The sequence below is a fragment of the Ovis aries genome, chromosome 9, assembly GCF_016772045.2.
Source record: "Ovis aries strain OAR_USU_Benz2616 breed Rambouillet chromosome 9, ARS-UI_Ramb_v3.0, whole genome shotgun sequence".
NCBI classification, from domain to species: Eukaryota; Metazoa; Chordata; class Mammalia; order Artiodactyla; family Bovidae; genus Ovis; species Ovis aries.
This window is the reverse complement of record NC_056062.1, coordinates 39,493,502-39,521,263: the sequence shown is the minus strand read 5'-3', so window position 1 is coordinate 39,521,263 and position 27,762 is coordinate 39,493,502. Positions and strand designations below refer to the sequence as shown.

The window sequence follows — 27,762 nt, the reverse complement described above, 5'->3', positions numbered from 1 at the left end:
CAAAGTCTTAACCACTGGATCACAAGGAAGTCCCTAGGAAATTTTTGAAAGAGGTCATTAAAGAAAGAAAGAAAGTGAAGTCGCTCAGTTGTGTCCGACTCTTTGAGATCCCATGAACTATAGTTTACCAGGCTCCTCCATCCATGGGATTTTCCAGGCAAGAGTACTGGAGTGGGTATATATGGCAGGTGTCTTTATAAGAAGAGGAAATTTGGACAGACACACACAGAGGAAAGACTGAGCGAAGATGGGGGAGAAGACGGCCATCTGCAAAGAGGGGAGGCTTCAGAGGGAACCAACAGTGACCTCAGACTTTCAGCCTCCAGAACTGTGAGAAAATAAATATCTGTTGTTTAGGCCCCTGTGGTTGTTCAGTCACTCAGTTGTGTCTGACTCTTTGCAACCCCATGAACTGCAGCACACCAGGCTTCCCTGTCCTTCACCATCTCCTGGAGTTTGCTCACACTCATGCCCATTCAGTCAGTGATGCCATCCAACCATCTCATCCTCTGTCGCCTGCTTCTCCTGCCTTCAATCTTTCCCAGCATCAGGGTCTTTTCCAATGAGTTGGCTCTTTGAATCAGCTGGCCAAAGTACTGGAGCTTCAGCTTCAGCATCAGTCCTTCCAATGAATATTCAGGGTTGATTTCCTTTAGGATTGACTGGTTTGATCTCTTTGCTGTCCAAGGGACTCTCAAGAATCTTTTCTAGCACCAAAGTCCATCAAACCCCTAAGTCCGTAATAATTTGCTCTGGTAGCCCCAACAAAAAAGTACAACTGAGATATGACTCTCTTTCTTGATAAACTACTGATCACACTAAATGGTCATTGACCACAGGGCCCACATAATAATACCCAGGAAAACACCTACATGCACACATACACAACTTTCATAGCTACAGGTCTGTTGCACTGTAACACGAGTGTGTTTTACAATCATTTTTTTGATCCTGTAGCAGAACAGGGTCTTGCAGAGTAACCACATCCGGTCCCCCAGCTCCTTCCCCCTTCCTGCCAGCCAGCTTCACTCACAGAGGGGCCTTGAGAGTGAGCCCAGGATAGGGGTGAAGTTGGAGACTTCCTCCACCCTGCCTGCCTCTCCAGTCCTTTCCAAGAAGGGCTGGTTACCAGTCCAGCCACTTTGCTGACAGGGAAATGGATGACAGCCCCTGCAACCAGCGTGTGCGCAGTGCCTTCAGAGTGGCTACAAGCAGGAAGTCTTTTTCAGGGATCAGATCCTTGGATGGCTCTTCTCCGCAACTCTCACCAGATCAAGCCTCCAGTGACTCGCCAGCTGCGGGGAGAGCAGCTCCTTTGGCCTGTGGGATCAGCTTCCTGGCTTTGGGCTGGGATGTTTGCTTTGGGACGGAAAGCATCAGCTTCTGTCTGGACCTGGATGTGGGGGTGGCAGTCACACAGAGACCTGTTTATGTTGTGACCGGTACAGCTTTTAAACAACAACCAAGGGAACACAGAGGGTTGGGCTGTTTTTCTTCAGGGGAGCAGGCCCTGCAATTCTGAATCAGTATAACCAGGAACCACCAGGAGTCAAAAAGGTAAACAGTCCACCCTTTCCTCATTCCTGCAACATTCTAAAGAGACAGTGAAGGTCACAAGGAACATGGTTATCTCTGCAGCAGACTATACGGGTTTCTGAAAACAGCTGAGCCCAGCATCCAGATGAACTCAGGGGGTAGGAAGCTCTAGCGGGTGTTAGACAATTAAGTGCAGAAAAGCACCTACTAGGCACAAAAGAGGGTGGAGCCTGGACATTCCTGAGGATGTCTGGTCCGTCAAATGACCAGGAACAGTACCAAGACAATTGCTAAAAGGCACAGCAACTTGAACGAGCTTCAGCTCTGAGGCTGCGGTTACAAGCCAGTTTCAGCTTGTGCCTCCACCAGACAGTTCCTCTTCTTTCTCATGGGGAACTCTCCCATGACCACTGTCACCTCCTCTCATTAAAGAGCCGCCTCTGCATTATCACTTCCTTTGCATTGTCACTGAGGCCACGGAAACTAAGGGAAAAGTGACACTCGTGCGGGCCTGCCCTGGGGTGTTCTCTCCAGCCTCCCCGGGGACTGTCATCTCTTGGGGGAAAGGGGAGGGGGCAGGGAGGCAGGAAATTGCAGAAGGGACTAGCTAGGCTTCCCATAGAGACGCCCTCTGGACCAGCGCTGCCCTCCGGAAGCAGGTAACAGGGGAGATGGTTTCCAAAGCCATCAGAAAGACTCTAACCTTGGACTTGTTCAGAGTAAGTTTTAAGAATGGCGATTTTAGAAGAAGTCCCTGTGGGCACGCCTTCCACACACGTTGCCCCACCTGCTTCTCACAGCTTTGTGAAATATTCAGACCCCCATTTGGCAGATGAGCCTTCCTTCAGGCCTTCACTTGATGCCAGCTTCTCAGTGCAGCCTCTCCTGGACACGTTCCCTAAAACATCAGTGGCAACCCCGGTTGGAACAATTCTGATACCTCTCCTGCTTTGCTTTTTCACCATAGAACTTTTCCACTCTCTTAACATGCTATTTTACTTACTTCTCCTATTTAATGTCTGTTTTCCCAACTCACATATATAATTTCTATATAATCACATGTTATAACCCATTCCAGTATTCTTGCCTGGAAAAGTCCATGGACAGAGGAGCCTGGCGGGTAGCAGTCCACAGGGTTACATGACTGAGCATGCACGCAAGAGAGTGAAAGGAAATGGGTTGGTAGCAATAAACTGGTAGAACTGAAAAAAAGAAAAAGCATAAAAGCTCCAGGAAGGCAAGATTATGCCTGTTTTGTTCACAGCTCTATCCCCAGCACTCAGCACACAGTGTGGGCTCATCATATTTGTTGAATGAATGAATGAATAAGGCAACTGAAGTCCTGAGGTTGAATCCAGCAATTGTTGTTCAGTCACTAAGTATGTCTGTGTCTGACTCTTTGTGACCCCATGGACTGCAGCATGCCAGGCTTCCCTGTCCTTCACTATCTCCCAGTTTGCTCAAATTCATGTCCATGGAGTTGATGATGCCATCCAACCATCTCATCCTCTATTGCCCTGTTCTCCTCCTCCTGCCTTCAATCTTTCCCAGCATCAGGGTCTTTTCCAATGAGTTGACTCTTCTCAGCCAGCGACCAAAGTATTGGAGATTGAGCATCAGTCCTTCCACTGAACATTCAGAGTTGATTTCCTTGAAGATTGACTGGTTTGATCTCCTTGCCATCCAAGGGACTCTCAAGAGTCTTCTCTAGGACCACAGTTTGAAAGCATCAATTCTCTTCCATGCTCAACCTTCTTTACGATCCAACTCTCACATCTATCCATGACTACTGGAAAAGCCATAGTTTTGACTATTTGGACCTCTGTTGGCAAACTGATGTCTCTGCTTTTTAATACACCTAGATTTGTCATAGCATCTCTTCCAAGGAGCAAGAGATGTGATAGTTTCACTTTTAATTTAGTGAAAAGGCAGAACCAGTAATGGACCTCAAATACTGATATCAAATCTTACCCCAGCACTATGCAGCCTCCCTTCCTGGGAGAAGGAATAAAACTGCTATACCCAGCTGCAGCCTGGGAGACGGACAGCCAGACAAAATTACGCACAATAGGACCCAAAGGAGAGCAAACACATGCTGTTCACATTTTCTTTGAGAAAGGCTAGAAAAGCAAAGGCAAGTTGAAGGACCCATGAGACAACAGAAAAGTGACAGCTGATTCCAGGCGGGCAGAAGAAGAAAAACATAGGAAGAGGGGGCGAAATGAAAATAGACACAGAGCTTGGGGGGAGAAGCCACCTCGGTCCCTGGGGCTTTCTTAGCAGCAGATGGAGAAAGGGAAGATTCAAACAGCTTTCTGGGGAGTCAGGAGAAGCGGAAAAAGAAAAACAGCCAACATATAAGAGAGTGAACTTTGCAACAGCCTAAGGAAGCTGTCCGAGCTAGGGTCAGGTAGGCCAGCCAGGGGTTGGAGTAAGAAAGTTGTGGGGGAGGCGGGATCCTAAATTGGGGGCAGGGGTGCTCTTGGAGTGGCCTAAGGGGTGTTGAGAAGCCTGAGTAGAAGCTTCACATTAAGGATGAGCCAAGTGGAACATAAGAGGGAGCTCAGCACCTCTGAACAAAACCAACCTGCAGAGCCAGACTATACAAGACCTGCCAATGAAGGGAAGTGAAACTGGGCTTCAGTGATGGCCATTTCCAGAGCTATGGGCTAGAATCTCCCTTTTTCAACTCCAGTGATTTTAAGAAGGGGCAGATGTGAGTGGTTTCGCTTGGGGGATGAGTCCAGGATTCTTAAAGGATGAGGCAACCAATTCAAAATATCACTGTGGACTTGCAGTGTTGTGGGTACCACCCCAACCCCTGAGGTTCAAAGCTCAGTCCTGGGGGCAGGCGCCTTGTTAGGAAGACACTTGAGGGTAAATGATGGTCATGGGAGTACATGACGACAGATGGGATTATGAACTCACACTGAGAGATGGGGACTGGGTGACACCCCAGACCAGGCCAGCTTGCTGGGGAAAATCCGGCTGCGTCCCAGGAACCTGACAAGCTTTGCCGGCAAGGAACTCCTGAGAGATTGTCTCAGACCCAAGACGCAGGCATGGCTTTTACAGAGAGAGCCTCTGGACTAGGCCCCAGGACGAAATGACCAGAAGAGAGGTTGAATTTCCTGGATGCATGTAAAGGCTTTTCCAGCACCTCTCAGAGCGTTTACTCCTCTTGGCTTGAGTCACTCCTGAGTTAAAAATCATCCATATGGGTGAAATGATATGATGTCTGGAATTTGCTTTAAAAAGTCTCCAGCAGGGATATATATATATATATATATATATATATATATATATATATATAATTTTGACTGATTCACATTATTGTATGGTACAAACCAACACAATGTTGTAAAGCAAATTTCCACCAGTTAAAAAAAAAGTCTACAGCAAACTGAAAGACGGGGGAAGGGATCGAAGAAACCTGAAGTGGGGAAGGGATAGTTAGGGAGTTTGGGATGGACACGTACACACGGCTATATTTAAAGTGGATAACCAGCAAGGACAAACTGTACAGCACAAAGAACTCTGCTCAATGTTAAGTGGCAGCCTGGATGGGAGGGGAATTTGGGGGAGAATAGATACATGTGGATGTATGGCTGAGGCCCTTTGCTGTCTACCTGAAACTATCACAACATTGTTAATCGGCTGTACTACAACACAAAATAAAAAGTTTTAAAACAGAAACCTGATAGGCAAAATGTTGTACAGTTTACATATTGAAGCTGGTGAGGGTTACAAGGGAGTTTATGATATCACTAGGGCTGCCCCGGAGAAGGCAATGGGAACCCACTCCAGTACTCTTGCCTGGAAAATCCCATGGACAGAGAAGCTTGGTGGGCTACAGTCCATGGGGTCGCTAAGAGTCGGACACGACTGAGCAACTTCACTTTCACTTTTCACTTTCATGCATTGGAGAAGGAAATGGCAACCCACTCCAGTGTTCTTGCCTGGAGAATCCCAGGGACGGGGGAGCCTGGTGGGCTGCCATCTATGGGGTCGCACAGAGTCGGACACGACTGAAGCGACTTAGCAGCAGCAGCAGGGCTTCCCAGGTGGCTCAGTGGTACAGAATCCGCCTGCCAATGCAGGAGAAGCAGGCTCCATCTCTGGGTCAGGAAGATCCTCTGGAGAAGGGCATGGCAACCCATTCCAGTATTCTTGCTTGGAGACTCCCATGGACTGAGGAGCCTGGCAGGCTACCGTCCATGGGGTTGCAAAGAGTCAGCCGCAACTGAGCAACTAAACAACAACAGAGATCTCAAAGAGACCTTCAAGACTAGCAGCAGCATCAGGTGGAAACCTGAAAATTCTCAGGCGGTGGCAAGAGAGCCCAGATCTACGAAATAAAAACCTCTGAGGGATGGGCCCAGCCTTTGGAGTTTCCATCAAACCTTCAGAGGCTGCAGCTTCCCGATTCCGAAACCTGCTCAAATCTGAGACCCAAAGTATTATACCATCTTCTCTCCCAATAATTTCCATGATAAAGGCATTAAAAAAAATAGCTACCGGCATTTTTGTTGTTGCGTTGTTTATTTCTTACAAGGCTTGTCTTCAATTGCTATTTAACTATTGTTTTGATCTTTTCCTGGAGCCAGAACAAAAAGCCAGGAAGCAGATGCGACTGCCTACCCTGCTCTCCCTCCCTCTCCCGCTGCAGTTTGCAAATGTAAACTTCCGGTAAGAAGCGCCCAGGCGGCGGGGTACACCGTGCTCACAACCTGAAGAACTGGGTCTCCAAAGTGGTCCAGGAACTGCCCTCCCACTGCCGGGGGCGAGATGCTGACAAGGAGAGGCCTTCCTGGGGTCCCCCTCCAGGGGTCTGGGACCCGGAGGCGCTGCCACGCGTAGATCCTAGGGGTCAGCCCAGGGCTCCCAGGGAACCCTCTGACCTGACTCACAAAACTGCAGCCCTTTGACCTCCGTTCCCTCTTTCGGAAGTTCTTTGGAAAGAAGACGGAAAAGGGAGTAAAGCCTCTTCCATCATCGCTTTCTCTTCCCTCGGGTTTCTGCTTTTGGGAGCCCGAGCCAGGCGGGCAGGCTAGAGTGGCCCCAGGAGGGGAAGGGTTAACAAGCAGCGGCCACCTCCCCCTCCCGACCAGCCGCCCCCCCCCCCGCCATGCGCTGTAAAACAATCCCCGGGTTTCCTCTTGAAGACCTTAGCCTCAGGGGCCATTATGGGAAAGTGAGGTAGCCGGGCTCTTTTATCTGCAAGAATCCATTAAGCGTAGTGCACTGTTTACGGGCAGCTTCACCAGGGGACCCCGGGGGGACCCCTCCCCAGCCAGGACTCAGACGCACCTGTACCCCCTCTTACCATCACCACCCATCCCCCGCCTAGAACTGGAAATGGGGGGTGGGGGAAGAGTGGAGAGAAAGATGCTTTGAACCAAACCAGAGTTAAGTGTCCGCTTCTGGGGTGTGTTGAGGGTGGGGGTGGGAGTTGTCCTCCGGGTTCACACTTCCCTTGTGACAGCGATCTGGGAACCGACCCCCTCGCCGTCCTGACTCAAGTCCGCTGCGCTTAACGCGAGCCGGAAGGGCGTGGAGAGAGGCGTCAGTCCATGTGAGGGTCAGTCCATGTGAGGGTCTGACGGGGAGCCGTGGAGCGTCTGCGCGGGGCCCCACGGGCGCTTGGACAACAGGGCGGCTTTAGCTTTCTTAGGAAGCTGTGGCGCAAAACGCCGGCTGGAAAGCCCTGGAGAAGACACTGGAGGTTCCTCGTGTCTCATCAGAGAGTAATCTAACACCCGTTAATTATTTATACCTTCTCCCAAGAACCATTTGCCCAAATGCCCTCTTTGAACTGGCCTCCCAGTCAAAACCAGGGAAGAAACTCCTACGGGCCCAAGGCACAAGAACCAGAGAAAGTGGCTTTGAATTCTGGTCTCAGGAGCCTAGGTGGAGGAGGGGAGGGCGGTGGCAGCGGGCCGAGAAGGTCCCCTGTGATCCTTTCTTGGAGCCTAGGCACAAAGGATATTCCCTTTTTCAAACAGTCCACAATTCAGATTGTTTAGAAGTGCAAAGATGACAGAGAAAGCAACGAAGCTCTTCCTTTAAATTCTCTGTCGTGTCCAACCAAAGACAGAGTATCAAGTCTGTGCGTCTGTCTCCTGCTTGAAATCTCTGTGGTATGACCTTCTTTGGATCTCCTGCTCTGTCCCCATGAATATAAATATTTTCTCCACTTGCCATATGTCACCCACGCACTTCCACAGACCCCACCGCCACTGCCCCGCTGGGCTCCTAGCAAAAAGAGTCTGCCCGCCTCTCAACCAGGAGGGCAGTGGGGGGAGGAGGGGGCAGTGTTGTTCAAGGGACAATGTCACTTTCCTCTTCGTCAAGACTCTTTGTCAATTGCTGGGGAAATAATTGACCTCAAGCTACTTCAGTCACAACCAATAGAAAAATGGGATGGTGATGTGTCCAGCTATTAAGGGGAGGCACGCAGGCAGGCTGGGAAACAAAGGTGCCTGGGAGTAGAGCTGACACGAAAAATATGTAAACCTTCATGTTGGCATTCCTGGGAAAATCGAAATGTCACTTAAAAAACAAAACCCTCGTATTCTTCTCATTTGCCACATCTTCAAGTTTGTGATCCTTCATTTATGCTTTTTTATAGCTGAAAAGGAGAATCCCAACCCATACAGCTGCTGTCTTTTTGGTTCTCTGACCTTTTGCTTAACTTACACGATGGTACTTTTCCCCCCAGTATCCTACACTCTATCAACAGCCAGAATGACAATTCTGTCTGATTCAAGGGCCCAGGGAATGATTTGAGAGTTCAGTGAGTATTGTTTGGGGGCTTTTGTTTGTAAGCAGTGGGAGAAAGAGGCAAGAGGACACTAGAAGGTGGACATTAGAAGGAGAGAGAACGGTCCCCAGCGAGACCACCAAGAAGAAATTCATAAATTGCCTTTGCTTAGTTCGCTGGGGCAAATAATGGTTAAGAGTGGCTTGTTGAAACAAACCTCCTATTTCAGACCACAAGATGTCCCGTCTATGAAGCCGATCTTGTTCCAGGCTGGACCAATCAGGAACAAATCAATAAGGACATTTGATGCCAGCGATGTGGTAACAAGCAAGCATGATATCAAACAGCCTCCAAGGCAAGCTCTGAGCCCGAACCATGAGGCTGGTCTTGCAAAGGGGAGAAAGGAGACTTTGGAGTAAAAAATTCAGAAGCTACAAAAAGCAGCCCAAGAGCTTTGGTGGTTGAAATGTTCCCTTTTCATGCGAGACTAAACCCATGTGACAGACGTGCAACTGTTGATGAACAGCCATCACACAGGAGAGCTAGGATCCCTGCCCGCTTCAGACTTCACAATTAAAACAATGCGGCACAAACCCCTGTTGCCAGGGTGGAAGAGGTCACCAGGGCCCACACGTGAGTGTCTCGACAGCCTGCATCTTCTCTATGGAGTTGCAAGCAGTGAGGGTGTGTGTGCAAGTCATTCTGAAAAGAAAGCACACAAGTGCACAGAAAGTGCATCACTGCAGAGGTAAGACTCGTAAAACTCCATGCAGATGTCCAGAGACATACATTTCGCATCACTGTGAAAAAGTCCCCAATCACATTGATGCAGCTTTCTCAAATGGAATTTTTGAAATTCTGTGTCTGCTCTAAGATAACCTCAAGTAACACAAGTGAATGGGCATTTTTTCAGATCTTTCCAACCAGTAACTAGATTTCTCTCAGAATTACTAACTCCAACTAAATTAAAGAAAGAGAACATGCTACAAGAATTTTCTGGTTTCCATCACTGTTTGAAGCGGCCAACCCCTATTTCTGTGAGGCTAGAGAGATTTTTTCAGGTACCATCCTTGAAAAGAGATGGGTCTGGACTGGTTTTGTTCTAGCAGGATCTGTGATTTTCATACTAGAATCCAACAACTGTCCAACATGAAATATTCTAATTGTACCTACTCGGCATTCTTCTGCCCAAGTTCACCTGCATGCAGGCAGGCTAACTCCTTGTGTCCGACTCCTTGTGACCCCATGGACTGTAGCTTGCCAGGATCCTCTGTCCATGGGATTCTCCAGGCAACAATACTGGAGTGCTTTGCAGTGCTCTCCTCCAGGGGATCTTCCCAGCCCAGGGATCAAACCCGCATCTCCTGCATTGGCAGGCAGGTTCTTTACCATTAGCACCACCTGGGAAGCCCCCAAGTTCACCTAATGGTTGAAAAAAGAAGTCTTTAGGTTGGCTGCCTAGTAATGATAATAGATTTGCATTGAACATTCTGCGTTCTCTCAGTCTCCCTGGTGATTCCTGCCATTCATTTGTAAGGTAGGAAACCAAGATTGGGGTGAAACTTGTGGCCACAGTAGTGCGTAAGGCTAATTGACTCCTGTGAGCATGAAACCTCTGGCTTGGCCTCATTCGCCCTGCATTAAATCTAACATCTCCAAGTACAGTTGAAGGGACATAGCTCTTGCTTAGAATATATTTGTAATTTGGTAGAAATAAATACAGTTCTAACTCAACAATGTCCCATGTGCGAGATGTTCTGGACCAAACAGAGGAAATTAGAGTGAGATGCCAATATGGATTCTAGATTTACGAAAATTAAACAGTTTTAAAGTATATGTCTTTCATTATGCAAATAATTCATGTTTAAACATCATAAAACACTAGTGTATGTAAATTACGATTCCGTGTATGTAACAACAACAAAAAAAGATGCCTAGAAGAAAAGCTGAAAAGAAATAAATCAAGTGGTTTATGTGTTTTTATTTAGATTGTGGGTGAATGATTTTTTTCTGGTTCTGTTTTCCAAAATGTTATGGAATAGTTACAACTACTTTTTTAGTGGTGTAAAATATATGATCATTCTATAAACATTTGTTCATACTTACACAGAGGAATTACTACAAAAATGTAATGGAAGTACTTTTCCTGTTTTCTGGGAAAAGGGTGATTTGAACAAGCATAGAGGAAGGGAGGACAGCCACCGGGTGTCTCCCCCCACTGCCAGCCATCCACAGTGTCACTTCATTCCGTCCCCTCTCCTGCAGGGCAGGCAGGATCACTGAATTTACAGAGCAGGAACTGGGGCTCTCTCAGAGGCTCCACACCACCCAAGGCCTCATGGGAGAGGAAACGTGCAGTCCTAGTCTGGCTGCGCAGGCTCTGTCTTCCTGCTTGCTGCCTGGGACACAGAAGAGCAGCAGAATCAACATTCGACAGCTGAGACAAGTAAACAGTGTACCCACATCTGTCCAGCCTGTCTTCCACTTGACAGGGCAACTGGTCTGACCACTCCTCTCACACGGAATCACCCCCTCAGCAGATACACATATGCACACATGTATATACACACATACACACAGACATGCATGTACGTATACATACGTTACACACATACAGATATATGTACACAGGTGCACACGTATACACGTGCATGCACGCATATATACAGAGAGACATGTAAGAACATATACACGCACATCACATATACACATATACATGCGCATATAGATACATATACACACAGACACAGACATACATATGTGCACATACACACATTGCTGTCACTGCTTGGACCAAGGATGGTCACCTGACCCAAAGCCACCATGCTCTTAACTTCTAAATGCCAATCAGATCCTCTCTTCTCAAGAATCTGAATACAGAGGTGTATAAATTATGGTGACATATAATGATCATAAGCTTTTCAGCTCAGATGCTGGTCTGCTGGGAGCAAGAGCAGAAGCCAGCTCTATCGAGAGCAAGGACTTGGCGGACGGAGGCCTCTCCATGAGCAGAGAAGGCTGGTCCACAGGGGAAGCAAGGAAGAAATGAAGGCAACAGTGGCCGCATCACCCCCTGCCGTCTGGCAGAGCTGTGCCCATCCCCACAGCTGTCCCATGAGCAACACACCCCAGGAAGCCCTCTGTGTGCCAAGAGTTCCACATTCTATTTGAGCAAGCTTAACTGAGTCCCTTTCCTTATGACCGAAAGGTCTCGGACCACGACAGATTATAAACACACAAATTATCAGAGTGATTGTCTCAATTCACCAGTGGTGACCAGTGTCCCCAAGCTCAGGTCCTTGTGGATATCTCTCAGGATTCTCAAACCCGGCGTGCATACAGGCAGACCTGTCCACTCCTCATCTGCATTTCCCCAGGTGTTCCCAGACTCAACAAGTTAACACCCTCCCAGGTATTCAAGTCAGAAGCTGAGGAGTTCGACCTTTCCCTCTCCTTTGTCTCCTGCATTCAACCTATTACAAGTCCTCTCACGATATATGGGTCAGATCCACGTGTTTCTCTGCCCCTCCGCTACTCTGCCCTGGTCCAGGCTGCATCTCCTGGAATCTGATAGCTGCAGCAACCTCCTATAGCCATTCCCTTCTAATGCTCAAGTCCCAGTCGTTGCGGGTACAACACACACACACACACACAGGCATGTAAAACCCTCTAGTGGCATTCCTTTGCCTTTTAGGGTAAAATCAAAACTCTGGAGCACAGCCTGCGATGGCCTGGCCATGCATCCTCTCCTGTCCTGCCTTTCAGCATCCCACGCACACTCTGCCCAGGCTGAACCTCTTTCGCTTCCTCAAAAATATCATGCTTCTCGGCCTGAGGGACTTCTGTGAATTCTGTTTCCTTCTGCATGGAACTCTTCCTCTACTTGCTGGCTCCTACTCTCAAGATACAAGACTAAGGAACCCCAGTGCGTGGTCCTGTGACCTTCTGACCACCCAGGGCACCTACCAACCTTCTTGGTCATTCTGTTTGTATGATCTGTCTTCCCTGCTTGACTGTAAGCTCCGTGTAGGCACATCCCCAACGCTGACCCCACTGCACATGCTTAGGAAGGACTGGAGGAATGAATGGACTAGGTTCTTAACAACTTATTGTAAAGACAGTTTAGTGAACCAGCTCTTCTACTCGTTGTTAAAACTTTTAAGGATCTGATACAAATCCTGAAGGTGGGAGATGAGGCCTGAGAACAAAATTAATAATATATTTAGTGTTACTAGTTTTAGCATACCTGAAATTTCTCCTCCCTCTTTGCACCACTGCGTGTTTGTATGTTAGTTGCTCAGTTGTGTCCGACTCTTTGTGACCCCATGGACCCATCAGCCTCCTTTGTCCATGGAATTCTCCAGGCAAGAATACTAGAGTGCATAGCCATTCCCTTCTCCTGGGGATCTTCCCAACCCAGGGATCAAACCCACGTCTCATGCGTTGCCTGGTCTTGATCTCTGCTCAAATATATCAGCAACACAGAGAGGTCTTTCCCTCTGTCTGACGTTACTATTTTCAAAGATCTCATCCCTATCCAGAAGTCATTTAAAAGTGTACCTTTTAGCTGTCTCCCCCACAGAATGTAAGCTCGGTGAGAGTGCTGTCTTGGTGTACCTTGCCTCTCTGTATCCTTGGGCACCAAGGAAAGCACCCAGTTGGGGTCAGGGCTGCTCAATCAAAGGATATCAAGCTGAATTTATTTGCATTGAAGCTTTGACCCACAACTAGTGGTCAAATGCAACCAATGATTTGTTTCTAAGCAGTTGTAATTCAGCTACAGTAATTATTTCTGCCGATCTCTCAAAATGACTGTCCGTCTTCTCCCTCATCGTCTGCCTCTTTCATCTCACCAGATACTACATTAGTGATGTCAGGGACATCTGTAAACTTCCCTTAGTTAAAGGGAACCTATGACTTTAAAAAGATGGTTCTCACTGAAGACAGTATAAAACAAGCAGTAAAAGGAAGAAAGGAAGAGCTCTGGAGGAGATAAAGGGCCTCAGTCAGGAGCAGGGCGGCTCCTTTTCATGAAGAGTTCCTAGGTGATGCCTGGCCAGCAGCTCCACCCCAGGAAAATAGGCCAGCAGGGAAACCTGCCCGCAGCCTGGCTTAACCCTTCCGTGGCCCTCAGTTCACTAAGATGCTGGGAAAGATCAGAAGAATTCCAGCACTCCTCACTGACTGGAAGAAAACAGCAAACGGGAAAAAAAAAAAGAAAAGACTGATTGCGATGTGGCTCCCCCACCCCCAAGCTTTCTTCTCCCAAAGAGCCTTCTGTTCAGAGAAATTAAAGGACTCTGATAGCAGATCACAAATTCAGGACAGAAAAGCTCCACTATGTAGCCAGAGACTGTATTGTGGGTAACCAGACATCGGACACTTTTTTTTTTGCTTATGAACTTTTGGAGACCATTCGAATAAAAGACTGCTTGTTCCTGGACAAACACTCACCAGCAAAGAAGCCTTTAAGAGGATGGGGGATTTTCATTTTGCATTTTCCCTTTGTAAAAAGAGAAGAGAGAGAGACCAGAGAGACACTTGCTCTACTTACTTTTCAGATGAAAGAACCTAGAATTTGTTTACTATTGTTGGGGATTCATGTTTACAAGTTCCTACGCCTCTGCGGTTAAAAAGAAATGCTATTTTTAAAAGCAAAAACCCACACAAGCCTCCATATGTAGGGCTTTTCTTCCTCTTCCTGTCTCCCCACCTTCATGTGACAGATGATCCTGAATCTATAGGCCAAGTCAATGCTCAGGAGGTGACTCTTTCTTTCCCTGCCTCACTTTCCTTCAGAGACCATCCCTGAGTTGGAAAACACTCTCTTGTCAAAGCTCAGTGCAATTGGACTTGTCCTAAAAGTCACACCCCAGAGCTCCTTTTAAGAAAACCTAGCTCGTGGCCTATATGATCCTACAACCTGGGTTTCAATTCCCTGTCCCTTGCAGTCTTCATCCTCCCCGTATCCATGAACCATTTCTGTGTTCAAGGTAGCAAGATGTGGACAAATGTCCTTTTAAAAAAGGGTGTGCCATAACTGGGTCACTGACTGTGTGACTAATCATGGTTGCCTAGAACCACAGCGACTGTGGCTTCAACTTGCATTGTTGTTTGTGAACCACGAAATGACCCAGCTACAGGCAGGCTCTGGAGCTTGAGGCTCTTCCCAGGCCCCAGACTTGGGGCCTCAGGAATCCAGCCTCCTCAGAGACCCTCTCGGCCAGGTCTTTGCAGGCTCCAGTCTCAGAAAAAACATTGGCAACAGGCCCTCTCTGGTCCCACATCCATTTAGCAACACTGAATTCAAATGAGAAAAAAAGGGGCCTAGAATAAGTTTCAAGATTTTTCTTTTAAAGGAAAGGGAACAAGGAAAAGGACTTCCCCCAACTTACTGTGGGGTCCTTTGTTGTCCCTATCATTTACTCACTTATTGCACTAAGACGTGAGAAAATCCATAAATCTTTCCCCAATCATGACAGCAATTTAAAGAATTTTCAGAACAGAAGCAGCCTTTGCCAAAGGGTCCCCCCCCCCCCCCCCCCCCCCCCCCTGCCAATGCATCCTGAGTTAGGAGCACCTGAGATTGCCTGGCTGCAATGCTGGGGTCAGTGCCAGGTCGGGGTGCAAGGGGGAGCAATTAACCCCTTTCTTGCTTGCTTACCATCAACATTTCTGCGACCCTGCAGTGCTAAAAAACCACTCAGGGCCCAGAGGTTTAGTTACAAATGAGGAAAAGGACTGGTATTAATAGTGAGAGCAGCGAAGGATCTGTTCTCACGGCTTTTCAACGGGAACCTCCCACCCCAACTCTGCAAAAAGAGGGTTTTATCCTACCTAGTTGGGTGACGCTAGAGGAAGGTCCGCAAGGGACCCGCCAGCTCCTCCAGCCCCGCCCCCTTACCTGGGCTCCTCTTACCCCCGAGCAAGGCCTCAGGTGGAAACACTTTTTTCTTTCTTATCACAAGAATTCTACAAGGTAACTACTGTCTTGGGGAGGGGAAGCCGCGTTGTCTCCGAAAGCACAGACGGAAGCAACAAATGGGAAAAAAACACAGGCCAGGCTTGTGAAATCCCAAACCGGACTGGTAAGAACAACATCATAAATTATGGATCTCCCCAAGCCGCCTCCGGCCAGGCCCTGTGCGGGGCGTCTCCAGGGACTCGCAGGGCGCGGGTGTCCTCAGTGGTCCGGGTATGCGGTTGGCAGGGGCCACTGAGGGCCCCGCGGGGCGACGAGTCCAGGGCCCCCCGGGACCCACGGGACGGCGACCCCGAGCCGGCCGAGCCCCGATCGCCTTTGTTGGCGGGGATTCCCGAACGTGGGCCGGGCCTGGGGACTGCAGGGGCGCGCGGGGCAAGCAGGTGCGGGGGCGGCGCGGGGGCCCCGAGCGGCCGGCGACAGCTGCGCGAGGGCGCGGGGGCGGAGGCAGGCGTCACGCGCGGGACGCCCATCTGGCCCGGGTCCCCTCCCGCGTCCGCGGCGGGAGGGACAAGTCAAGGTCAGCGGCGGCGGCGCGCGGTGGGCGCCCAGACCGGGGCCTCGGTCGCGCCCGCCCAGCGCCCCGCCGCCAGCCCCGGGCGCCCACCTTGCCCTTTGTCCTTCCTGCCGAGCAGCTGGGCCGTGACCCCCGGCAGCCTCGGAGCCGGCGGGATTAAAGGAGCCTCCGCCCTGCGGAGAAACTACAACTCCGACCCCCCCAGCCCTCAACCACCCCACCTATTGTTTTGTTTTTGTTTTGTTTGCTTGGCAGCATTTCAACCACTCCTCGTAAGGTGGGCAACCCCCACCCGGTCACATTTAAATGTGTTTGTGTGCCAGACCAGCCTGCTGTTACACTCTTTCAGCTCTGCAACCCGCACCGCAGACACAATGAATTAGGAGATTAAAGTTACCGAAAACCCACTCATTCTGCAGCTCTATTGACCAACGTGTAAAGGGGCTTTGTGTGTGTGTGTGTGTACGACACAGAGACACACACAAGCCTCATAGTTGTTCTTCTGTAATTTGTCTTCAAATATGCTTTTTTTTTTTAATGACGCTGATGAAAGGTCAATTATGAGACTCAAAAATAAGCCACCTTCTCTAGTAAGCTCCCACTCCCAGAGTTGGGGTTCTCCTGGGGCAGAGAAAAGGGAACGCCAGATCAAGCCGGGTTGGGTGTGAGTTAGGCCCTGGAGAAAATTGCTGGCAGAGGAAACGTGCGGGGCGGCTTCCTGGATTTCTGCTGCAGGAAGAAACCACCCGTGGGAGGGAGGGAGGGCAGCAGGGGAAGGGCTAGGGAGGGGCGGGGGAGGAGGGAAGGCTGGAAGGAGGGACGGGGCTCCTCCAGGCCGCGGGGGGAAGGGCGGGGTGGACGGGGAGGCCGGGCTGTCTTTGTTTGGCTCTGGTGGGCAGGGGCTGGGCCCCGGGAACGGGAACGCGCCTGGGAGCGCCTAGGCGGTCAGCTGCCCGGCGAGGTACCAGCTGGCACCTGTGCCTGAGAAAATCGCGCTCGAGCAGCATCTTTGTTTAGCATCGGAGCACTGCGGAGGTAATTGCTGCCGGTTAAAAAACGGAGGATCCGGTAACTGAAACCCCCGGCCCCTTGGCTTATCAAACTCCCAGGTTACAAGTGCGATTTCCAGCCAGGTTTGGAGGCCGCCTCCCACAAAGCTGTGAGTCTGTGACTCTAGATTCAGTAGCTTGGAACCAGTTCCCCGGAGGCTCCGTTCCAGGTATCCTCTTAGCTCAGAGGTCAAACTAGGGTCAGAGATAAAATGTCATCACGAGAATTTTTCTAATCGCCAAAGCAGTGATACTTTAAAAACTAGAACCGTCCTTTTTATCTGGAATTAAACCGGTGGAATAAGGGGAAGGGGACTTTGGTCTTCAAATAACAGTAATTGCCTCCACGGTTAGTTGTTGAGCTCTTTTTATGTGTCAGACACTATGGAAGCACTTTGATGAATTCTCTAAGTCTTCACAGCCTTAAAAGGAAGACACTTACCACACCATTTGATAGATATAAGACTGAGCCTTAGAGAGGCCTGCGAGGGTCCACAGGGTTACTCCTAGCTCACCAGTCCTGCCCATGCCTGGAAGGTGAGAAGATAGCCATCATTATTCACGCTCAGGCTTGTACCACTCTTTGGGACCCCCAAGGATTATAGCCCACCAGGCTCTTCTGTCCATGGGATTTCCAGGCAAGAGTACTGGAGTGGATTGCCATTTCTTTTTCCAGGGAATCTTCCTGATCCAGGGATCAAACCCGCATCTCCTGCATTGGCAGGCGAATTCTTTACCAGTGAACCACCTGGGAAGCCCCGAGGAGAGGAGATGGCCAGGAGCGCTAGAAGCCCACCAGAGAGCAAGTTGAATGGAGAACACACATCCTGATTTTCTGTAGCCAACACAGGTCCTTTCCTGAAGCTGGAGATGTAGCACAGAGAGGCTGGTTCTCCAAACACGCATTCTCCCCACTCATATCCTCGTTCAGGTCAGAAAGTGAAAGTGAAAGTCAGTCACTCACTCTTTTCGATCCCATGAACTATACAGTCCATGGAATTCCCCAGGCCAGAATACTGGAGTGGGTAGCCTTTCCCTTCTCCGGGGATCTTCCCAACCCAGGGATCAAACTGGGGTCTTACGCATTGCAGGCAGATTCTTTACCAGCTGGGATTCTTTACCACAAGGGAAGCCCTCGGGTCAAAAGCAGACCTCACAGGAGCCAGTTTGCATTTCTGAAAAATAGTGTTTTCAATAAGTGGCTTCTTTTATAGGTTGGTATAATAATTTAATTAGTGAAAAATGTTTCACGAACTTTCTTCTTAAAAAGTTGACCTTCAACACATGCAGCTAATTATATGGACAATCATAAACAGTTTAGGAATCAACGTTGGCTTTGAGACTCAGTTAGGTGGATAAACTCATGGCCCAACTCCTGACTTAATTCTTTTTGGCATGATAGTGACTAAAATCAGAGAGGACATTTAACTTTAGGTGTACATTTGAATGTATAGCATCAGATTATGATGTCAAACTGAAGCATTATTGCTATTAACACTGGAAATAATTGCTAATAGCAATCAATCACATCAACTAGACAGTTACTTTGTGTCAAGTATTGCACCAAATGCCAAACATTCATTATCTCATTTAATGCTTACAAAAGAAACTCTGGCTTCCACCCCTTGCCCAGTTTTCACACAGCAGTAGCCAGAGAGCTCCTTTTAAAATGTGCTCATGCATGCTCAGTCACTCAGTTGTGTCCACCTCTTTGCAATCCCATGGACTGTAGCCTGCCAGGCTCCTCTGTCCATGGGATTTCCTAGGCAAGAATACTGGAGTGGGTTGCCATTTCCTCCTCCAGGGCTTTTTAAAATGTGAATGAGGTCAAGTGTGGCTCTTGAGTAAAGTCCTCCAGGGGTCTCCCAGAGTGCTCCAGAACTGAGCTCTGAGTGCTTCCCATTGCCCCCAGCACTGTCCTCCAACCCAGAGGGCGGTGTTCAGTTTCTCCAACCTTCAAAATCATCTGTACCCAAGGGCCTTTGCACATGCTCCTCCCTCCACCTGACCTAGCTAAATTTTTTTCACTCTTCAAATGTCCCTGCCTCACAGACCTTTTTTCAAACAAATCACTCTGTTTTCCTTCATCACGCTTAACATCAATTGCTTTTTTGTTTGCTTACTTATTCCTTTTACTCCCTGAGCAACAAAACCCAGCAGGATGGATGGGACACATGTTCAATGTTGCTCTCAGACCCATTCTGACACTTCCGGGATGCGCAGTGTTATTCGTCGAATTAATCAGTAGAGAAGCACCCTCACAGGAAGATACTATTATTACCCTCACTTTATACATGAAGAGGTGCAGGGTGTGAATAACTTCCCAAAAGTCCTATAGCTGAAACGGGGCGATGGCTGTTTCAGTTTACGAACTTCAATTGAAACCGAAAAACAAAATGACGAACACAGTTGACCATGAGGAACTATTAAGACCAAACTGGATTCTATAGAAGAGGGACTCGGAGCTGTTTAAATTTACAGAAGGGCACTATCTCCAAATACATTAGAGATGAAGCCGTTACCTTGCACACCTACACCAGCCACACAGGTTAATATTAAAATGTTCTGTGGCTTCTGATGCGGTGTTTCCTGCTATTCTTTTTTTTTTTTTTTTTTAAATTTTCAAAGTATTTGAGGATTCAGACTATGTCTCTTCAAATCGCATGGGCTGACGGGCGTTCCATCCAGTCATTTCTGCTCTTACCTACGGAAACCAGCAGAATGTGGTTTTATTTCACAATAGTAGGAGACAAATGGAGCCACAAACCCAGTGACCTGTTCTTCTAGTGCACGGGTTCTGGGTCCTCAGATTCCACCAACCTCACATCAAAAATATTCAGGGGAAAGAAGAATTCCAGAAAGTTTCAAAAAGCAAAACTTGAATTTGTTCCACGTAGGCAGCTATTGACATAGTATTTACATTGTATTAGGTATTATAACTACTCTACTGTGCTTTCATCGCTTAGTCGTGTCCGACTCTTTGTGACCCCATGAACTATAGCCCACCAGTCTCCTCTGTCCATGGGGATTCTCCAGGCAACAATACTGGAGTGGATTGCCATGCCCTTCTCCAGGGAATCTTCCCAACCCAGGGACTGAACCCAGGTCTCCCATATTGCAGGCGGATGTTTTACCATCTGAGCCATCAAGGAACCCTTATAACTACTCTAGAGAAGTTTAAAGGAGGATGTGCATGAGTGTGTGTGTGCTGTTTTATATAAAGGACTTGAGCATCCTTAGACACCCTGAGACCGACCCAGACAGATACCAAGGGACCTGTACAGTAAGTCCCCTGCGTATGAACTTTCAAAGATGTGAATGTTCCCCTGTATGCCAGCTGTTGTATTGTACTACTGTACTTTTCAAGGTAGTGTACTGTAAGATGAAAAAATGTTTATTTTTTATGTATTGTTTGTGTGAAAAATATTATAAACCTATTACAGTACAGTACTGTATAGCTGATTGTGTTAATTGGGTATCTAGGCTAACTTTGTTGAACTTAAAAACAAACTGGACTTACAAACATGCTCCTGGAACTCAGTGTGGTCGTATGTAAGGGACTTAGCATACTTTAAAATTTTTGAAGAAATCATCAGAAGCCCTCACCCAAGAGAAAAGCTAAATTCAAAAAGAGGAGGGGCTGCTTCATTCTAAAATTGCTGGAGTCCCTTCAATATTAAGGATTCACTGTTTCTGCAGACAGTAAGGAACTGGCTTTTTTGTAACGAGGAAGATGTCCTTGGTCTTATCTTTTTGTTGCTTTCACAGCTGAGAAAACCCTGCAGATCCCCCTGAGGAAGTGTACCCAGGTTCCAGCCAAGCCCTGTACCCTGCACATGTGGTACTTCCCTTCAGAGAATTGAAGTTTTCTGTTTCCTTCCGGCGGGAACTGTAGATGCTCCGTAGGAAAATACAGGAATTCGATTCACAGGGAACAAAACATGACAAGTCCAGAGGGAGGGGGAGATTTTCCTGCAATGTATGAATTTCCCTGGTTTCACATGACACTGTGTATGGTTTATAACTCACGTACCACAGGGGGCTGAAAATTGTCGTTTCCTGGCCCCTCCAGTGGTGGTTTTCCAGTGGGGAGGGTGTTCTGACTAACCAATGCTGTTTTTTTTTGTTTTTTTTTTTAACTCTTGAGTCTTTGTGTTTGTGAAAGAAAGCCAACCTGTGCTTGCAGGGGGAGGGGATGAGAAGGTGAGCTGCAGAGAAACAATCTAGAGTTGATCTTATTATCAATCATCTCTGCCTGTTGTGAGAGTTTTAACAAGAAAAGTCTACCCACACATACTGGCATTGATATGCATGTTGCCATGTTACTTAGAGCCTAAAGTGAGATGTCATCTTTCTATCAGAGAGGTTTTTAATAGAAATATTCAGACTACATTGAGATTTTTCAGAGAACTTTGTCATCAAGAATCCAAACTTGACTGTGAAATCATAGGGGAGAGAGATTGTATGCACTGTCAGTGTTTTTAAGTACACAATTTTGTTTTCACTGGTTCACTTCGTCTTTCATATGTTGAAGCGTGTGTGTGCGTATGTGTGTGTTGAGGGTGGTGTTTGTGAATCTTGAGCTTCTGTGCAACGTGCATTTGCCGTTATACTTAAATGATTCTGAAATTCAGCAAAGGTAGGCAAGGTGAACCTTCAGTTTGCTCTGGTTTCTTTACCTTTTTATTTTGTATTGGGGTATATCCGATTAACAATGTTGTGATGGTTTCAGGTGGACGGCGAAGGGACTCAGCCATACATATACACGTGGGTATGATTTCTTCTCTTTGGTGTGGCGGTTGTAAAAATTGCCTGTACATGCAGGCAACATCGAGACCAGCTCAGTCCTTCAAGAAGGCCCCCTGTGACACGGAACCTCAGTTCTCAAGGTGCGATCAGCTGTCTGTAGAAATGACAGGCTCTCCGGGGTGGCCAGTGAATGTGCGGCTTACAGAAAGTTGACAGGGCCAGTCCCTCGAAGTGACAAGCCCACTTCTCAGGAAGGTAACATCAAGTCACTGAAGAAGACCAATCTCAAGGAAGTCTCTACCAAGGTGAAACAATCATCACAGGGACTTCTAGATCCAGAGATTGTCACTGTCTCCTTAGTATTGTTGGGAGAAAGTTGGAAGAAAATGACTTGACCGATGAGTAATATGTGCTCAGGGATCGATGCCCTAACACTGGGGATCAAAGCAGGAAGGGCAGACGTCAGAGCCTCGTGTTGTACGTATTCTTGACCATGTGGTTGGCATGCTGTGCATTAAATATGAATTAGCTGAACTCTGGGTTGACATGTCAGTTTCATGTGGGTTTTGATTAAGCAAGAGGCAGTTAGTTCTAGGGCTTCCCATCTGCCTTCCAGTATAGGAAACATAGGTTCAATCCCCAATCCGGGAAGATTCCACATGGCTTGAAGCAACTAAGCCCATGGGCCCCAACTTCTGAGCCCATGTGCTGCACTACTGAAGCCCGCACGCCCTACAGCCTGTGCTCCACAACAAGAGAAGCCACTGCAATGAGAAGCCCGCGCACCACGGCTAGAGAATGCCCATGCAGAGCAACAAAGACTCAGCACAGCCAAAAATAAATAATTTTTTTTAAGAAGCAGTTCTAAGCCCACTCTTCCAGGTGACCTAACTAATCATTTCTTGCTCTGAGAAGCTTGGGACCAGACTGGGGACCCATCAGGGTACTGTCCCTGGGAATCCAACCACCTAGCCAACTAGCCCCCAGATGATTTGTCCAGCATCTCTCTAACCGAGAGAAGAGAGGGAGGGAAAGTACCTTTCTCTTCCCAACACCTCAGCCCACAGCTGCGACCCTGACATTTGATACTTTTCACATTGATTCATAACTGCTAATCAAAAAGCAGTTATTTTTCAATAATCTGGAAACAGACACCCCAAAGTCAGAGTTCCTAGGGCTTTTCCCTCCAAGAATAAAGGTACGAATAAAAATTTTCTGAATATAGGTAACTATTTCTATCGGGGCAAGAAGCCTGGAATATTTTCCTAAAAGATGAGAAGAAATTCCATGCTTAAAATCATGAGGTACACTGAACTCAGAAAAAGGCATCTTAGGAAGTAGAAGGGTGAATCAGTGAATGAATATGGTGCCATGCAGACAATGAGAAAATGAGCGGTAATGTGATCTCATTGCTTTGTGGGGGAGACGCTGAGTTGTTCACACCGACTTTTTTTTTTTTACTGCTGGGGGAAAGCCACATATGTTGCAATTCTGCCAAGCAGCCTAGAGACAGTGAAGTCAGGGGTCCAGAGAACACCCTGGCCCCACCTGTAGGTCCGTGCTGGCCTCCAAGCCTCCCTCATCAGCATCAACTTACTCAGGTGATTCTTCAATTTACCTGAAGGCATTAGACTCACGTAAAAATCTAGATGAACTGAACTCATAAAGTGATAAGTAACGCAACTCTGAGAGCCTATTAGAGGGGAAAATTGAAAAGGTTGCAGCCAATTATTAATAAGACAGGTGAACATGAGATGTCTGGAGAAGGGCTTGGGCCACAAGAAACAGATCGCCGATGTGAAAGTGCTTGGAGCAGCCACCTGGCAGCCCTGGGGATGGATCTAGCCAGGACAGGAGGTGTTTTGATAATCTTCAGGGACTTAAAAAAAGGTAAGACAACATAAAATCAAGATTTTCTTTTTACATGTAGAAAAATCTGCATTTTGATCCTCTCTGTCTCACACACTTACAAACAAAACTCACTGTTCAGTTCAAGTCCACTCACCTGCATCATAAAAAGGAGGATAAAGTGATTGATCTCATCTGAATTACCAAAAAGGTTTGCTTTTAGGAAAATGAAATGACCATTCTTCAGTGAAGAGGGCCAGGATGCCCGTAAGACAGGCAGGAGGAGCCCAGGACACAAAATTTAAGGAGGTACTTGCTGTGAAGCAAGTGCAGGGCTGGCACTTGAGAGGAAGAAGGAGGGCTTCCTTAAATTCTGGGCTTGTGCCTCCCTCTGGTTCTGGGCCACTAGCAATCACCGTGGGGTGGGAGGAATGCTATCAACACATACCATGAAGTCTCTTCCACTTAAATAAAATCAGAGAAATATTGTTGCTGTTCAGTTGCTAAATCGTGTCTGACTCTTTGCAACCCCAAGAACTGCAGCACGCCAGGCTTCCCTGTCCTTCACTATCTCCCAGAGTTTGCTCAAATTCATGTCCGTTGAGTCATTGATGCCATCCAACCATCTCATTTTCTTCTGGTCCCTGCTTCTTTTGCCTTCGATCTTTCCCAGCATCAGGGTCTTTTCTAATGAGTCACCTCTTTGCATTAGGTGGCCAAAGTATTGGAGCTTCAGCTTCAGCATCAGTCCTTCCAATAGGATATTCAGGGTTGATTTCCCTTAGAAGCATTGGTCTTCCCACTTTTATTATATTTTAGATTTCAAGCTATAAAACTCTAAATTTGAACCCCCTGACTCCACCCCCTCATCTAAGAACATGCTCTTAGAAGCTTTTAGAAGCTTCTCCCAGGACTGCAATCTGTGGTTTGATAAGGTTGCTTCTTGCCACTATGGAAACCCAACCACCAAGTTCTGCACTCCCTGTACATATGGAATAGCTGAGCAATGTCTTTTTTAACCTTCATTTTCCTAAAAACATCATGTGGTCACCCTTCAGCCCCTCTCAACCCTTTTCACCTTTTCTTATCAAACCCATTTTCCTTTCGTCATTGAGATGGTAAGTTTCTAGTTTCCATTTAGACACTTATACCCAACAGTGGTATCACCTAGGATGTCAAGAAAAAAAAAAAAAACCCTCTCTTTACAGCCGATACTGTTTTAGGTTTATATAGTGTACACTAGAAACCATAGTAGGGGGAAATACTGAATGTAATCTTTAGCCACAAAGCTCTGATCACTGTGCTGAGCAAAAGAAGTCAAAGATTGTGCCTTCTACAGAGGCCCCTTGATCTGTAACACTGCGCAGCTCTGTTATCTTGGCTGAAGATTTCAGGGAAAGGGATCTGACCTGAAGGAAATGAGCTGTGGGGGCTGCTTGGTGGCTATGGGGTGTCCTGATATGACAACACTGCTTTGTATGACCCGCTGGATGAGATGCTAACAAGCCCAAACAGGTAACTTTCAGGGAACTATAGTGTGAGCTGTTTTTTTTTTTTTTTTTTTTTTAAGACATAACTACAGATCAAACCAGTCAATTCTAAAGGAAATCAACCTGAATATTCATTGGAAGGACTGATGCTGAATTTGAAGCTCCAATACTTTGGGCACCTGATGCGAAGAGCTGACTCATTAGAAAAGACCCTGATGCTGGGAAAGATTGAGGGCAGGACAAGGGGACGACAGAGGATGAGATGGTTGGATGGCATCACTGACTCATGGACATGAGTTTGAGCAAGCTCCAGGAACTGGGGAAGGACAGAGAAGCCTAGCATGCTGCACTCCACAGGGTTACAAAGAGTCAGACTTGACTGAGCAACTGAACAACAAACAGTGGAGTGAGAAGGCATGGACAGAAAGCCAGAGAAGGAAGTAAACAGAAGGCATGAAGGCGTGGAAGTTTGCTGTTGTTCCGTCACTAAGTCATATCTGACTCTTTGCGACCCTATGGACTGTATCACGCCAGGCACCTCTGCTTTCCACCATCTTCCAGAGTCTGCTCAAATTCATGCCCATTGAGTCAGCTATGCTGTCTAACTATCTCATCCCCTGTGTGGAAGTTGGGAGGCAGCAAAGCCATGAGGCACTGGAATCTGGGAGGGCACGGGGAGGAGGATGGGAGGGGAGACCAGATGGCAGTGACAGGAGAGATGGAAGCGACTGGGGACAAGGAGAGGGGGACCGGGGCTGTGTCTGCAGTGATCATCCCCTGTCCTTTCTTCAGGTGTGATCACCCCTGAAACACTTTCCTCACCCCCATCCTGTGGTTCTGCAACTGCAGGACTGGCCAATCAGAGCATCCCATTCTCCTCGCTGCAGGGACCAGTGTGAGGATGGGCCTGCGAGTCAAACCAGGTCAGTGAGACAAATGCACTGGCTCCCAGGAGCAATACTAAAACTGCAAAGAGTTCTCTTTGCTGCAGTGAAGTCAACCTTGCCAGGAGCCACCCTATGGAGAAAGTCGGTCCTGATGTGAAATCAGCCAAGGGGTCGATGGTAGGGAAGTCTGGGCCACAGAAGTGAGGCCCACCGCTCTCTGCCACAGATGGGGCGTCCACAGGGTGCTGATGGCTTGGCACCTGCTTCCAGGGACAATGGCATAGCTGGGCTCTGCTAGGAAGGACCAGCCTGCGTCCTGTCTGGTGTGCACTGTATGAACCTGACACCAAGCTTGCTGAAAGAAAGAAGCTGGGCATGCAGTGGCTTCTTAGCAGGCGATAGTTATTATCACCAGGACGTGACGCAGCCCTCGTCTCCAGTGGAGTCCCCTCTCTAACTCTCAGGGCAAAGTCACAGATTTTCAGAAGGACCCTCACAAGCCCTTTAGGAAGCTGCCACACTGAAAGGCGTTTCTCCCAGGTCCAGTACGTCAGATTCTCCTCGATTCTGGACAGATCTCTGCTTCCTCGGCATTTACCTGTGAGCACTTGTGGGGAGTCCATCTGTTTAAATGCCAGAGTGACAGAGATCAGATCACCAAGGCATGTGGCAGCTGAGACCCCCGAGAGAAGGACAGACTTCTGCTACCCATTTCAGCCTCACTGAGTGGACAGACAGACAACACTGCTTGCAGTGTCATGCTGATATTCTGCACTCCCCAACACCACCTTTTTTTTCCTTTTTGACCTTTATTGTCAAATTCACGAAGGCACATACGCACGTGGCAATTATACTACAATATTACAGTCTGTTCCCGGCTAAGTCATCACCATCAAATCACATACTACGTGGGTCAGCACCCAGATGTGAACTGCCAGGTCCATCTAGCTGGAAAATGCTTTGACATTTGGGTTACCTTTTCCCCAACACATGACTAAAGCTGAAGAGGGCATATTTGGAAAGCAAATTTTGTGGTAATTCTAAGATAGCTCTTGAAAAACTGTATGAGGATACCTCAAACAATTAAAAACAGAACTATCATATGATCCAGTAATTCCACTCCTGGGTATTTATCCAAACAAAAGGAGAACACTCACTGGAAAAGATATCTACAACTCTATGTTCACTGCAGTATCATTCACAATAGCTAAGATATAGACGCAACCTAAATGCCCATCAACAGATAATTGGCATACATATATGTGTGTATGTACTTGTGTATTTATACATGCGTACATCATGGAATGAAGTCCTCTGATGGCTCAGATGGTAAAGAATTTGCCTGCAATGCAAGAGACCCAGGTTCGATCCCTGGGTCTGGAAGATCCCCTGGAGAAGGAAATGGCAACCCACTCCAGTATTCTTGCCTGGGAAATCCCACGGACAGAGGAGCCTGGCGGGCTACAGTCCCTGGGGTTGCAAAGAGTTGCACACAACTGAGCACGCACACATACAGTGGAACATTACTCAGCCATAAAAAGAATGAACTGTTGCCACTTGTGACAACATAGATGGACTTTAAGGGTATTATGCTAAGTGTAATAAGGCAGACAGAGAAAAATAAATATTGCATTTTTGCACTTAAATGTGGAATCTAAAAAGAAAACAAACAGAAACAGAGGTATCCATACAGAGAACAAACAGGCAATTGCCAGAGGGAGAGGGGTGGGTGTATGAGAGAAACAGGTAAGAGATATTAGGAGGTACAGACTTTCAGTTAGAAAGCAAATGAGTTGTGAGTATGAACTGTAGAGTGTAGGGTTATAGTCAACAATGGCATCGTATCTTTGTATGATGACACAACACCTAGACTTACCACGGGGCTCATTCTGAAATGCAGAGAAATATCAAATCGCTCTGTTGCGCATCCAGGGCTAATGC

General features: G+C 47.6%; 2 long non-coding RNA genes across 3 annotated transcripts; one reads left to right on the top strand and one right to left on the bottom strand.

Moving 5' to 3' along the window:
• Positions 1-10,260: 10,260 nt before the first annotated feature.
• LOC114116365 (uncharacterized) lies at positions 10,261-15,345 on the bottom strand. Its single transcript, XR_003590302.3, has 2 exons — positions 15,204-15,345; positions 10,261-10,698 (listed from the first exon to the last, which is right to left on the bottom strand). It is a non-coding gene; the product is annotated as an uncharacterized LOC114116365 (long non-coding RNA).
• On the top strand, positions 15,206-22,130 carry LOC114116364 (uncharacterized). Of its 2 annotated transcripts, none has more exons than XR_003590301.2 (2): positions 15,206-15,387; positions 21,580-22,130. It is a non-coding gene; the product is annotated as an uncharacterized LOC114116364 (long non-coding RNA). The 2 variants fall into 2 exon arrangements; XR_009594948.1 differs by having other exon boundaries at positions 17,524-22,130.
• Positions 22,131-27,762: the final 5,632 nt, after the last annotated feature.